Below are 13,389 nucleotides of genomic sequence, written 5' to 3'. Positions count from 1 at the left end.
CACCCAAAGTGGAAGGCACAAGCCTCGGTCAGCTCTTTCTGGACGACATGTTAATACCCCGACCCGCTCGCCACCGCAGGCAGAGCAGCAAATACCGGAACAGTTTCAGTCACACGACGAATGCGAAAATTGAGATGAAACGGATATTTATACAGATATTGGCAAGTATTATTACATATTAATGAAGGAAATACGTGGACATTATGCGGTTGTGATGAAAATATGTATACAAGTAATAAGTTACAATACACAAATAGAGGGAAATGAAGAACTCTGATATGAATCAATAAGTGATTTGTGAGCTGACTATTCTCCCAATGAAACACACACACACACACACACACACACACACACACTCACACACGCACACACAAACACACAAACACGCACACACATACACGCACAAACAAACACACACACACAAACACACGCACACATAAACACACACACACACACACAAACACACACACAAACACACAACACAAACTCATAAGAACAACAACAATAACAACAACAGCCACCACCACCACAGTCTCCGTCACTTGCCACCCACCACAACCACCCACCACCATCAACGCCGTCGCCGCCACCGTCCACCACCACCGCCGCCACCCATCAACACCCACAATCCACCACCACCGCCGCCGCCGCAACCACCGTCCACCACCACCGACGCATTAACAAATCGCATAATTGTGGAGGAAAAGACATTGCAATAGTTTACTTCATCCGTCCTGTTTGTATGGGAAGGCCAAGGAACACATTATATTTATTACGTGTGAGTAATCTTGCAGCCGTGGCTCAGTGGGTTAGAGCGCTCCGCTCTGACCGAAGGGTCGGAGGATCGAATCCACCCAAGGGTCATTGGTAGACATCAGGAAGGGCATCCGGTCATAAAATGCTACACGCTCTAGTTCAGAAGTCCTCTACACAGGGGCAACGCATTAGCCCTTCGGGGATACCTGGCGTAAAACCGAAATTATATATATATATATATATATATATATATATATATATATATATATGTATATAGATATAGATATAGATATATAATCTTGCATCTAATAGAAGATGGATAATATACAAGCATAATTATACGGAAGTTTTCAGACAAAAAATAGACAATTTTATTTTTATTTCTATTTTATAGTCAACAATATATATATATTGTTACATAGCCTATGATTTCATCATCCTTTGTGCAATTTTAACGCACAGTATGCTGCATGTTTGATCACGAGCGTGTTCTGCCTCAGTCCCCCCCTTCTACCGTTATAGTAGAGTAAGTCGTTCTCTCTGTTATACTTTGCGGGATTTGCAGCTCTCTGTCCCCATGGCTTCATTTGCGCGTCCTTCTTACAAGTTGTATCAGGCTCTGCTGGCCCCTATATAATGAGCTCAGTCTCTGCATCATTGCCACTTAGATCTGCTCCTCATTTTGTTCACATCTCTGTCCTCCCCTGTACAGATATTATTATTGTGAGTGCTCAAGAAGTCTCCAACCATCTAGCAGCTGTGTGTAATTTGAGTATAACTGTTGTTGCATTTTTTCTTGTACTGTATAGCATAAGTTTAATTTGTAGGCTTAGTGAAGTTTTTGTAAATCATGTATGGATCTTTATGTCAGTTATTTTTGATAATAGTTTGTATCTGTAATTATTTATCTGGCATTCACTGAGTATTATCTGGTATCTCATTTCGTCAGGGCTGACTTAGATAAATTTACTCTTGCTAATTTCGTGTTAATAGAGGCTATTGCAGTTAACCATATATTTAACCTGTTTATTTGCCATTACATTATCCTTATGAGTCCTGAATGTTTTGTTGTTAATTTAAGCATTAAACTTTAACTTGTAATTTTACCTAACTCTTTTGTTTTGAACCTGGAACTTTACGGGACAGTAGTGACTCTTCGTATTCTCACTTAAAGTGTACATTATCTTTCTCTGTTCCGTAACATAAATTTGGCGACCTCATATCAGGATATTCAGGATATTATCATAAGGATATTGTTTGATATTTTGTGACTGTGATATATTCATGATGGCTACTATTTCTACACTTGATGAAGCCAAAGATTTTTTGTCAAATGTGCAAACAGTGTGTGATATAGAAAACAGAACAAAGAATGAACTTAAGCTTGTTGCTCAACAATTGGGAATTGCAGTTCACTCTCATCATTCTAAAGATCAAATTGTTGGCATGATTAATAAAAGCTTGTTTAATGTAACTCCTCCAAATGAGCAAACGCAGATTGAATTAGCTAAGTTACAGCTAGCCCTGCAGGAGGCTCGTGTGAAGGAAGCTGAATTTCAAGCACGTGCTAAGGAGGCTGATGTTAAGGAGGCTGAGTTTCACGCACAAGTTGAACTTGCTAGGATTCAGGCAGACCATGAGTATCGCATGAAACAAGGTGGAACTGGATCATCTAGCTCTGATGATTTTGATGTGGCTAAAAATGTTAAACTTGTCCCTCCTTTTAATGAATCTGACTTAACAAAGTATTTTCAGTTGTTTGAGAGGGTAGCTACAGGTTTTAATTGGCCTAAGGAGTATTGGCCAGTACTCCTTCAAACTGTTCTCACCGGTAAAGCTCAAGTAACTTATGCATCTTTGCCTCAGGATCAATGTGATAATTATGATGTAGTTAAGAGCTTGATTCTTAAGGCCTATGAGCTTGTTCCTGAAGCCTATAGAGTAAAATTTAGGACAACTTTCAAGCAAGATAAGCAATCCCATGTTGAGTATGCAAAAATCAAAGAAGATTTGTTGGAGCAGTGGTTAAATTCTAAGAATGTGGATTCTGATTTTGACAAATTTAAGCAGATGATTTTGCTGGAGGACTTCAAAAGGTGTATTTATAAAGATGTAAGCCTATATCTTGATGAGAAAAGAATAGATAATTTGTCTGATGCTGCAGTTTTAGCTGATGAGTATGTTCTCACTCACAAGAGATATTCTAGAGAAAAAGGGAAAGCTGAGAGTAAGTACGTTGCCTCTACTCAGAGTACAGGTAACAGGAAAGAGAATAAGGATGATGTTTCTCAGGAAGTAAATACCAGCTTCACCTCTAGATTTCAGAAAAGTAAATGTACTTATTGTAGTAAGCTTGGTCATACTACGGAGAGATGTTTCAGGAGACAGCGTGATGTGAACAAAAAGGAGTCTTTAAATATTCAGTCAATTGGTCTAGTGTCCACTCTTGAGAGTTCCCAGAATTCTTTAACTGAGTTAACTGAACCTGCTTTGAGGGGTAACTTAAATTCTCATGATGCAGCTCCTCTTTTGAGCAGTAACGTGGGTGACACTCTCAAGAGTTCATGTGCTAATTCCCTGTCTGATGGTTTTGTCAGTCCTCTGGACAGTAATAACAGGAAATCAGTTAAAATATATCATGATACAGGTGCCTGCCAATCCCTTATGCTGACCAGTGTTCTAGGCTCTAATGTGAATTCCTCTGATGAAACTGTAATCTTATAAGGTGTAGGGAATAAATACTTCTCTGTCCCTCTGTGCAGAGTGAATTTAGAGTCTGGTTTTGTTAATGGTTCCGTTATGGTTGGGTTGGTTGAGACACTCCTAATGTCAGGTGTAACTTTCTTACTTGGAAATGATATTGGTGGAAGTCAAGTGTGTCCAGCTCCTCAGTTGTCTAGTGAACCAGTGACTGCGACCCAGGATTGTGATGTCCCTGATGTGTTCTCTGCATGTGCTGTCACTAGGGCTAAGTCTAAAGTTACTGGTGATTTAGAGGATAATGATGATGATGATATTATCCTGGCTGACACTTTTCTTGCTAATTTGGACCACTCACCAGATGAGGCAGTACCACGTAGTGTTGATAATTTGTCTCGTCAAGAGTTGGTTGAGTTGCAGGTTGCCGACCCTGAGTTGAAAGGTCTAGCTAACTCTGCTTGCAGTGAGGATGAGTCAGCTGGTGCTTCTACTTGTTATTATGTAAAGTCAGGAGTACTTATGAGGAAGTGGAGACCCCCAACAGCATCAGCCGACTGTGAATGGGAGGTTGTACATCAAGTTGTCATCCCTCGTGTTTGTAGGCAGGATATCATTAGAGTGGCTCATGATTCCAGTTTGGCAGGACACCTTGGAGTGAGGAAGACTGTGGCACGCATTTTGAAACACTTCTACTGGCCAGGTATCTTCAGGGATGTTTCCTGGTATTGTAAGTCTTGTCACACCTGTCAAGTTGTGGGGAAGTGTAATCAGACCGAAAAGGTTGCACCTCTAGTTCCCATTCCTCCTTTTGAGGCGCCTTTCACCCGTGTGTTGGTGGATATTGTGGGTCCTCTTCCTAAGACTTCTTCAGGATTTTCTTATGTGTTGACCATGATTGATATGGCTACTCGTTATCCTGAAGCCATTCCACTTAGAAACATCTCAGCAAAGAACGTGGTTAAGGAAATGCTAGGGTTCTTCACAAAGTTTGGTCTGCCCAAGGAGGTACAGTCAGACCGAGGAAGTAATTTCATGTCAAATGTTTTCAAGCAGTCTCTGAAAGAGTTGGGCATCTCCCAGATCACGTCTTCAGCTTACCATCCCCAGACCCAAGGAGCGTTGGAGAGATATCATCAAACACTCAAATCGATGCTCAAGAAATACTGTTTGGAACATCAGAAAGACTGGGATAAAGGTCTTCCATTCGTTGTGTTTGCTGCAAGAGAATCTCCAAATGAATCACTGGGCTTCTCACCTTTTGAACTACTGTTTGGCCATGAAGTAAGAGGACCCCTTAAGCTACTCAAGGAATGCTGGCTGTCGGAGGAAGATGACGTCAACCTGCTGGAGTATGTGATGAATTTCAAAGAACGGCTGTCCACTGCTTTACAGCTGGCGAGAGAGAATTTAGGAGCTGCTCAGGAGAAGATGAAGACTTGGTATGATAAGAAGTCCAGGTTACGCCACTTTCAGCCAGGAGATCAGGTTTTGATTCTGCTACCAGTTCATGGGCAACCTCTTCAAGCCAAGTTTAGTGGCCCTTATTTCGTGGAGAAGAAACTCAGTGATGTCAGCTATGTCATCGCCACACCAGATCGTAGAAAGAGCAAGCAACTATGTCACATCAACATGCTAAAGTTATATCACAGGCGGGACGAAAATAATCCAGTCTGCACTGTAGCTGTTCCACCCGAGTCTGCAAGTGAAGCTCTCCCATGCAGTATGAGCCTGAGTGATAGTTTGGGGAAGAATCCTGATATCATGAATGATCTCCAGACTAAACTTTCTCATCTACCACCCAAGGAAAGGCAGGAGTTTTCGGCATTACTGCAGGAGTACCCGCAAGTGTTCCGTGCTACTCCAGGAAGAACCACTGTGTTGATGCATGATGTCGATGTTGAAGACGCAAAGCCAATTAAATTGCCTCCTTACCGTGTGAACCCAGTGAAAGTTCCTCTCATCCAGAAGGAGCTTGGCTACCTGTTGGACCACAAGATGATTGAGCCCTGTCAGAGCGAGTGGAGTTCTCCTGTCACTCTGGTCCCTAAGCCAGGTGGGTCACAGCGGCTTTGCATTGACTACAGACGTGTTGATCAGATAACCAAAACAGACACTTGCCCTCTCCCTCGTGTGGAAGATTGCATAGACAAGATCGGAAAGGCTAGGTACATAAGTAAGTTTGATTTGTTAAAGGGATACTGGGATACTGGCAAGTACCTATGACTGAACGTGCTAGGGAGATCTCATGTTTTGTAAAATTAGGAAAGACTTTTGCATGTTCTGTAATGCCATGTACGGATTGTTTTAGAGTAATAAGAAATTTCCTTTGTAAATTTCTTTTTTCTTTGTGGGGAGGTGTTACATAGCCTATGATTTCATCATCCTTTGTGCAATTTTAACGCACAGTATGCTGCATGTTTGATCACGAGCGTGTTCTGCCTCAGTCCCCCCCTTCTACCGTTATAGTAGAGTAAGTCGTTCTCTCTGTTATACTTTGCGGGATTTGCAGCTCTCTGTCCCCATGGCTTCATTTGCGCGTCCTTCTTACAAGTTGTATCAGGCTCTGCTGGCCCCTATATAATGAGCTCAGTCTCTGCATCATTGCCACTTAGATCTGCTCCTCATTTTGTTCACATCTCTGTCCTCCCCTGTACAGATATTATTATTGTGAGTGCTCAAGAAGTCTCCAACCATCTAGCAGCTGTGTGTAATTTGAGTATAACTGTCGTTGCATTTTTTCTTGTACTGTATAGCATAAGTTTAATTTGTAGGCTTAGTGAAGTTTTTGTAATTCATGTATGGATCTTTATGTCAGTCATTTTTGATAATAGTTTGTATCTGTAATTATTTATCTGGCATTCACTGAGTATTATCTGGTATCTCATTTCATCAGGGCTGACTTAGATAAATTTACTCTTGCTAATTTCGTGTTAATAGAGGCTATTGCAGTTAACCATATATTTAACCTGTTTATTTGCCATTACATTATCCTTATGAGTCCTGAATGTTTTGTTGTTAATTTAAGCATTAAACTTTAACTTGTAATTTTACCTAACTCTTTTGTTTTGAACCTGGAACTTTACGGGACAGTAGTGACTCTTCGTATTCTCACTTAAAGTGTACATTATCTTTCTCTGTTCCGTAACAATATATATATATATATATATATATATATATATATATATATATATATATATATATATATATATATATATATATATATATATATATACACACACGAGTATAATCTGTATTATATCTATATCTATCTATATTATTTCTATATCTGTCTCTATACAATATCTAATTATCTATATCATATCTATATCTACATCTTTATTATATCTATCTATCTATCTATAATATATGTCTATTGTAACTATTATATCTAGCTATTGTGTCTATTACATCTATCTATCTCTATCTATCTATCAACAATATCTATCTATTTATCTATCTATCTATCTATATAATATACATACATATCCTTAATATAATGATAACTGTTGCCTAACTTTTCACATCAATATCGGGTCCAGCCTACCTCTTTCTCAATCACTGCTTGCAACCTATCAGGCATGGAGCTTACAAGGCCACGGATGAAGTCGTGTTTGCGCCGGCAAAGTTCCTGCTGGGCGTTTACGTGGTCGAGGAGATCATTTCTTGTCCTCTCGTCTCCTGGCTGCCAGGAATTAATCATGTCAGCCCAAACATGTTTGTTACATTTAGATTGGCCCCTTTGGCGGGCCAGTCTGAGAGGTGAACTATGTCTTGTCTCTGAAACCACTGCCGTACTACACGTGCGGTGTGGATGGGGCACCGGTCATGCATGGAAATTACAGGTCCATCTTGGAACGGGAAACCCTTTGCACGTAAAGATGGCAGGGAACGTTCCTTCAGGATATGGACACACTGGTCAGCAGTAAAACTCCCCTCGATGCTGAACATGTCACCGAGGCCATGTAGAGTCAGGTATCCCCAGATGTTTCAGGTAACGTGACCCGTTCGTGCCTCCTCAAAAATGTCGACCCTCTTGCATCTGCATGCGAAATATATATATATATATATATATATATATATATATATATATATATATATATATATATATATATATATATTGTATTGTTGCGCCATTAGACGGAATACTAGTTGATGACATGCCCTCCTAACCTTATATTATTTAGAACTGATCACAGTTTTTCTCGACACTAATGTCTTTATACAAAGAAAATAGAGGCAAAGAGTAGAAGGAATCATGTCTTTTTCCAGGATAATATGAACAGAATAAGACCAAAACAAGGGATCCTGATTATTTTAGATGCCTGGTCATATTGCCTTTAAAAGACTGGAAATCAAGGACGGAGGGGTATGCAGACTGCGGAAGACAGCTTCATTATTGACCTATTCCATAGGTGAAAGTCTGAATATCGGTTAATTATTGTAACAACGAGGTGAACAGAAAACAGATGACTGCAACGAAGACGAAGCCTTGGGGGGGGGGGGAAATAACAGTACGGAATTTTATCAGTAATAAAAATGGTAATATCATATACCTGGTGGTGTTTCTTCTCCAGCAGTGAACCCTACCATGCGAGGTGGAGGAGAAACACTTCTCATCCATGAAGATGACTCGCGACCAAAAGTCTAGATTCTTCTGAAAGTAGCATTGAGCAAAGGCCTACCTCCCCTCTCTGTGTTGTTGTATCAGGCTTTCCATCATTGCTGGAATTCTATAGTGTATACCAGCGACATGAAGCCTTTGCCTGACAGTCAGCGCGGACACATCTCACTGAAGACTGTCCCTTATGGCCACCGCGATCGTAAGAGGTGTTGCCCCTGCTGCTGCGACAATAGCAGCATCTCCAGCCTGGGTGGTTCTTCGAGGGGCTCCCGTCCTTTCTAACATGAAAGTATTCGCTATTAGTAAATATGGCACTAATAAAAATCAACGCCGAAAGTCTAGTTTGGGAAAACATTACGAGTATGGATACTTGTGCTGAAAAATATTGTATGATATGAAAATATTGTTACAAGGGCAACAGTTGTACTAAACAAACTGCTGCCTATAAAGATAGTGGCGTAGCGAGACTAAATGCAGCTCAAGGCCGGATATTCTAGTTTCACCCCATCACTGCATGGGACAGCCCTGCAGAGGCGATTGCTTGACGGTGGTCAAGGCTCTGCGCTGGCCAGACAGACAAGGGTTACACAACAACAACAACAACAGCTACATCAAGAGATGGGAATTGAAGTCTCGTTCTTAGAATGACTACGACTGATTTGTATGTGACCATCATAAATCAAAACCCTGTCAGCTCCATCCAAAGAAACGTAAACACAAATATCCATTTCATTGAGATGCCTGGACGCACAGCGTTCGAAATAATGTGGCACTATGCATTGGAAAAAAACATCCTAAGACATTTCAACAATTAACTAGTCATATACAAGAAAGGCAGATTACTAGTTAACAGATGCATCACAGAGCGGGTGAGAGGATGGGGCAAGGCTAGTGCCTCGTTTCAGTCGTAATGGGGGAGAGAAACAAGCAGAGAATTCAGAGGAACAGTGGTGTGTGTGTGTGTGTGTGTGTGTGTGTGTGTGTGTGTGTGTGTGTGTGTGTGTGTGTGTGTGTGTGTGTGTGTGTGTGTGTGTGTGTGTGTGTGTGTGTGTGTGTGTGTAGAGGGAGAGAGAGAGAGACAGGGATGGCCCGAGGAGTATGTGATTGGGGGGAGGGTAAGGACAATGTTGACCAATTTGATCCGTTTGGCGTTACGGTTTGACCAACTAAATAGATGGAAACAAACCAAATTTATGAGAAAGTAATTTCTATTGTAACAGACTTACAGTATTTCCTGGAAAGTAATTTATTTACTGGTGACAAATTTTGACAAACTCTCATTCTGGATTTCTGGTGCATATAGACACAACTTAATTCAAAATTGCACTACTGTTCACTGATTTTCAGTCATACAGTGAGAGATACAAGATGCTTAAACTGACTACTTAAAAAAATAATAACATACACATACACAAATCACACTTGGTAAGTCAAATAAGGAAAAAGGTGAAAAACGAATGTTGAGTCAACTTGAAGTGAATGTGGATAATGGATTAATAAGGATTCAGCAGTAACAACCTGTATATACAGATTGTGTAATGATAATGGCTTTTAGAATTTTATTCAGGTTTTCATGAGTTTCCACCAATTTGCAGTTTTTTTTTGAAGATCTAACTGATCAATTAGGTCACTTTCACAAGCTAGAACCATCAGATTATGTAACGTTTTTTCTTTGGTTCGGTTTCGCAAATAGGCCTATGTTTTTAAAAGCTTAAGCCTGCTAAATGACTTCTCGATTTTTGACCAACTCAGTAATTCTTTGACAAACTCAGAACACACACTGGGGGGGGGGACCCCCCTCTCCCGGTCGGGCCATCCCTGGAGAGAGAGAGAGAGAGAGAGAGAGAGAGAGAGAGAGAGAGAGAGAGAGAGAGAGAGAGAGAGACCGAAGAGAGTCAGCAGAGTTAAGGAGACGAACAAAGCCTAAAGAATAAGTACAGTATGCATCAAAATCATTATTATAGATCACTTTCATCAAGATGCAAAATTATTTCCAAAGATCATATGAATACGTGAGACAGTTAATTGCTGTAGCTCAGTACCCATCTCACCCTTGCAATTTCATGTTGCATCACCGCCATCCAAAAGTAAACAAACGAACAACTGCCCAACACTACACAGAGTATCTCAGCAACATACCCCCTTCTCCACCCAATAATACAAATCACAGATCACCCAACACTACAAATCACAGACATACAGTGCATAAACACAGCCATTAGCCACCACAGCCATCCAAACCCATCAGTCAAACAGCATCCTTCGTGAACCACCACCAGACATACATTCCTCATCAACCCTACACAGAAAGGCACGAACACACCTATACTCATTCTTTTTTTTTTTAAATTGAGGCGAAGATGCACTTGACAGGTTGGTGATGATTGGCTGAATGCAACATGTCCGAATAACATCCTCGTATTTCAAATAATTACCAGATAATGTCAGATTACTTGGTAATTATTTGAAATACACCTATGTTACTCGGACATGTCGCATTCAGCCAGTCATCATCAACCTGTCAAGTGCATCTTCGTCTTAAAAAAAAAAAAAAAAAAAAAAAAAAAAACAGTATAGTCAGACTGCGATGTGGTCACCACTGTTCCCTGCTACGGTTCCGACACAAAATACAACTCACAAACAAGTTACTTTGCCCACACTGCAAGGCAACCCCCTACACCACAACACATTCATTCACCACATGCACATCACTATTGCAACACAGTCTTTAAATATAACCTCAACCAAGGACTTTTGGAAACGACGGGTAGAAGCGTCTGATTTCCATTGGGATCGCAACGAGATGAACCTGGGGTTGCAACAACAACAACTACAACATCCAAACCTCCGCCGACTTTCAAACTCGACTTTACTTTTTAACAACCTAACAAGATCCATTCTCTCTTCATGACCACACCAACTGTATATCATTATATGTTATCAATAAGCCTCCTCACACCAACAATTTTTCAGTTCCTATTATTCTCCATTTTCTCTTCATGACCACACCAACTTTTTATGTTATCAATAAGGCTCCTCACACCAATTTCTCAGTTCCTGTTATTCATTATTTAACCCACTTTGCACACGCCACACACATTCCAAAACTGTCCCATTTCCAGTGCCATTACTTCATAGTTTTCGTCCTTATGCCATACAAAGAGATTAAGTGATTACACACCCACACCCACAACCAAACACACCCATAGCCAGACACACACCCAGACACAAACACATACACACACATACACACCTATACCCACACCCACAAACCCACACCCACACCCATACCCACACCCCCACAACTCACCCATACCCCCACACCCACAGGCCTACACCCCCACACCCCTATACTCCCCCACTCTCCCCCCACTCCCACAAACCCCCCCCCCCCACACACACACACCGTGTGGACAATGCATCACTGAACCGAAGTCTGATATTTTGTGAAAGATCAAGACAAGGTTCAGCAAACATTGGCTGGGAAAGTATCACTGAACATTATATATTGCATGTAAATCACGACTTTATTAGGCTTAATGAATATTCGGATGTGAGGTGTGTGAACGTGAAAAAAGCAACAGAAGAGGCGAAGTGAACATCGGCCACCGTGCGTGGCCACGCCCGCTGGCTCTGGCAGCCACTAATAATTGTGGATGTAGTGTAGGGGATATTTGGCCATGAAAATAATGCATAATAATTACTATTTTTACACCTGTTGCATATGCTTTACATTAATCACCCACACCACGTCAAAAAGTAAAATGGGAACGTTGACTATAATACTCAGGATGTAATTTGCCACTCTCCCAAAAACTGATGCTCGAGAAGGTTGCCCCCGCTCCCACCCCTTTACTACGCCAGTCCACTGTATAAAGCTGTTTTCACTGACATCTTCCACAGGGACCGAAAACTAGTTTTAGTTTCTATTAGCACTGGAATATAACGGGGAGCTATTGTTCACAATTATTCATTATTAGCATAACATTACAGTAATACAAAAGACATGACTTACGTTGGTCCTGAAGGTTGGCACTCTCCTCCCATCTCTTTATCCACTTCATCACAGTTTTTGTAGTGAGGTCAAGTTGATGCGCTGTTGCCCTGATGGAAAAGCCATCATCACGAAGCGCGAAAAATTTGACCTCTGAGCATTAATTTTCTCGTCTCGCCGATTTATGTCAACTTGGTGGGGCACGTGATAGTGCTGATTTCACCTTTGAGCAGAGGATAGCCAAAACACCTCGGTGGAACACCCCCTCCCACACCCCACAGAGAGAGAGAGAGAGAGAGAGAGAGAGAGAGACCGACGGTTACGTAGAGGAAACATCATGTTTGCTACTTAATCTTAAAACATATGATTTCCATTATTCCTTAGACTCCACCAATCGTCGTCATCTGCTTTTGAGTATGAACATGAGTTTTAGCTGTTCAGATACATCGTAAATGTTTGAGTATCTTGGCTGCATACACATTATTTTTGGCTGCTTAGATTTTCCTTGAAACGGTAGAACTGTTCATAAATACTGAGCTAAGATGGTTAGTTGAAAAACTGCCCGTGTCTAGGGATTAAGACATGCGATAACTCACTAACTCGCATAATCATATTGATTCATAGCCGAGCTTCTAATATTCTGTTATGTGCTTTTCTTCTGTTATTTTATTATTTCTTTTAAGCCGGGCGAATATAAACATACTTTCATCATTTAATCAGCAGTAAGATTGACTGATATATGTGAGTATGAAAATAAAATTCTCATTTCATTTAACAGTCGGTGAGCGAATGACACTGCTTTGATACTAGCCAAAGTCTGGTTGCTCGTGGAAGGTCCGAAGCTGTAACCTGTCGTCCGGGAAGGAGGGGCAGAGACCAGCGCCTTCCACGCTGGGTGTAGTACGAACTCCTGAACGGAGCTGTACAAGTAAGGAGAATAATAGCGCCCCACTGTTTACACCAACGGTAATGAGAGTCATACGCAATGTTCTGAAAAAGCTTGCTGCGAAGCTCGAAATATCTCATCACGGGATCTCTAAAAACGTTCATCACTGTCCTGTAATTTATGGTAATGAAGAGGATTGCATTTTATTTTTTCCGCAACTCTTCCTACGTATTTGCAGATGCCTCGTATGAAAGAATGTAATCTGATGGCGGACCTCTTGCTTTTTTATTGATTTATTTATTTTTTAATTATAATGAAATGTAATTCTCCTTAGGGATAGGGATTGGAAGGATTCTCTCTCTCTCTCTCTCTCTCTCTCTTTATATATATATATATATATATATATATATATATATATATATATATATATCT

General features: G+C 40.8%; 1 pseudogene; it reads right to left on the bottom strand.

Moving 5' to 3' along the window:
• The window catches only part of LOC145413476 (glutamate receptor 1-like), an 806,335-nt pseudogene that overhangs the window by 240,394 nt on the left and 552,552 nt on the right, over window positions 1-13,389 (bottom strand).

The sequence above is a fragment of the Coenobita brevimanus genome, chromosome 1, assembly GCF_032717465.1.
Source record: "Coenobita brevimanus isolate Jiangsu-jjx chromosome 1, ASM3271746v2, whole genome shotgun sequence".
NCBI lineage: Eukaryota > Metazoa > Arthropoda > Malacostraca > Decapoda > Coenobitidae > Coenobita > Coenobita brevimanus.
The sequence above is the reverse complement of the archived record's forward strand: the minus strand, read 5'-3'. Positions and strand labels throughout refer to the sequence as shown.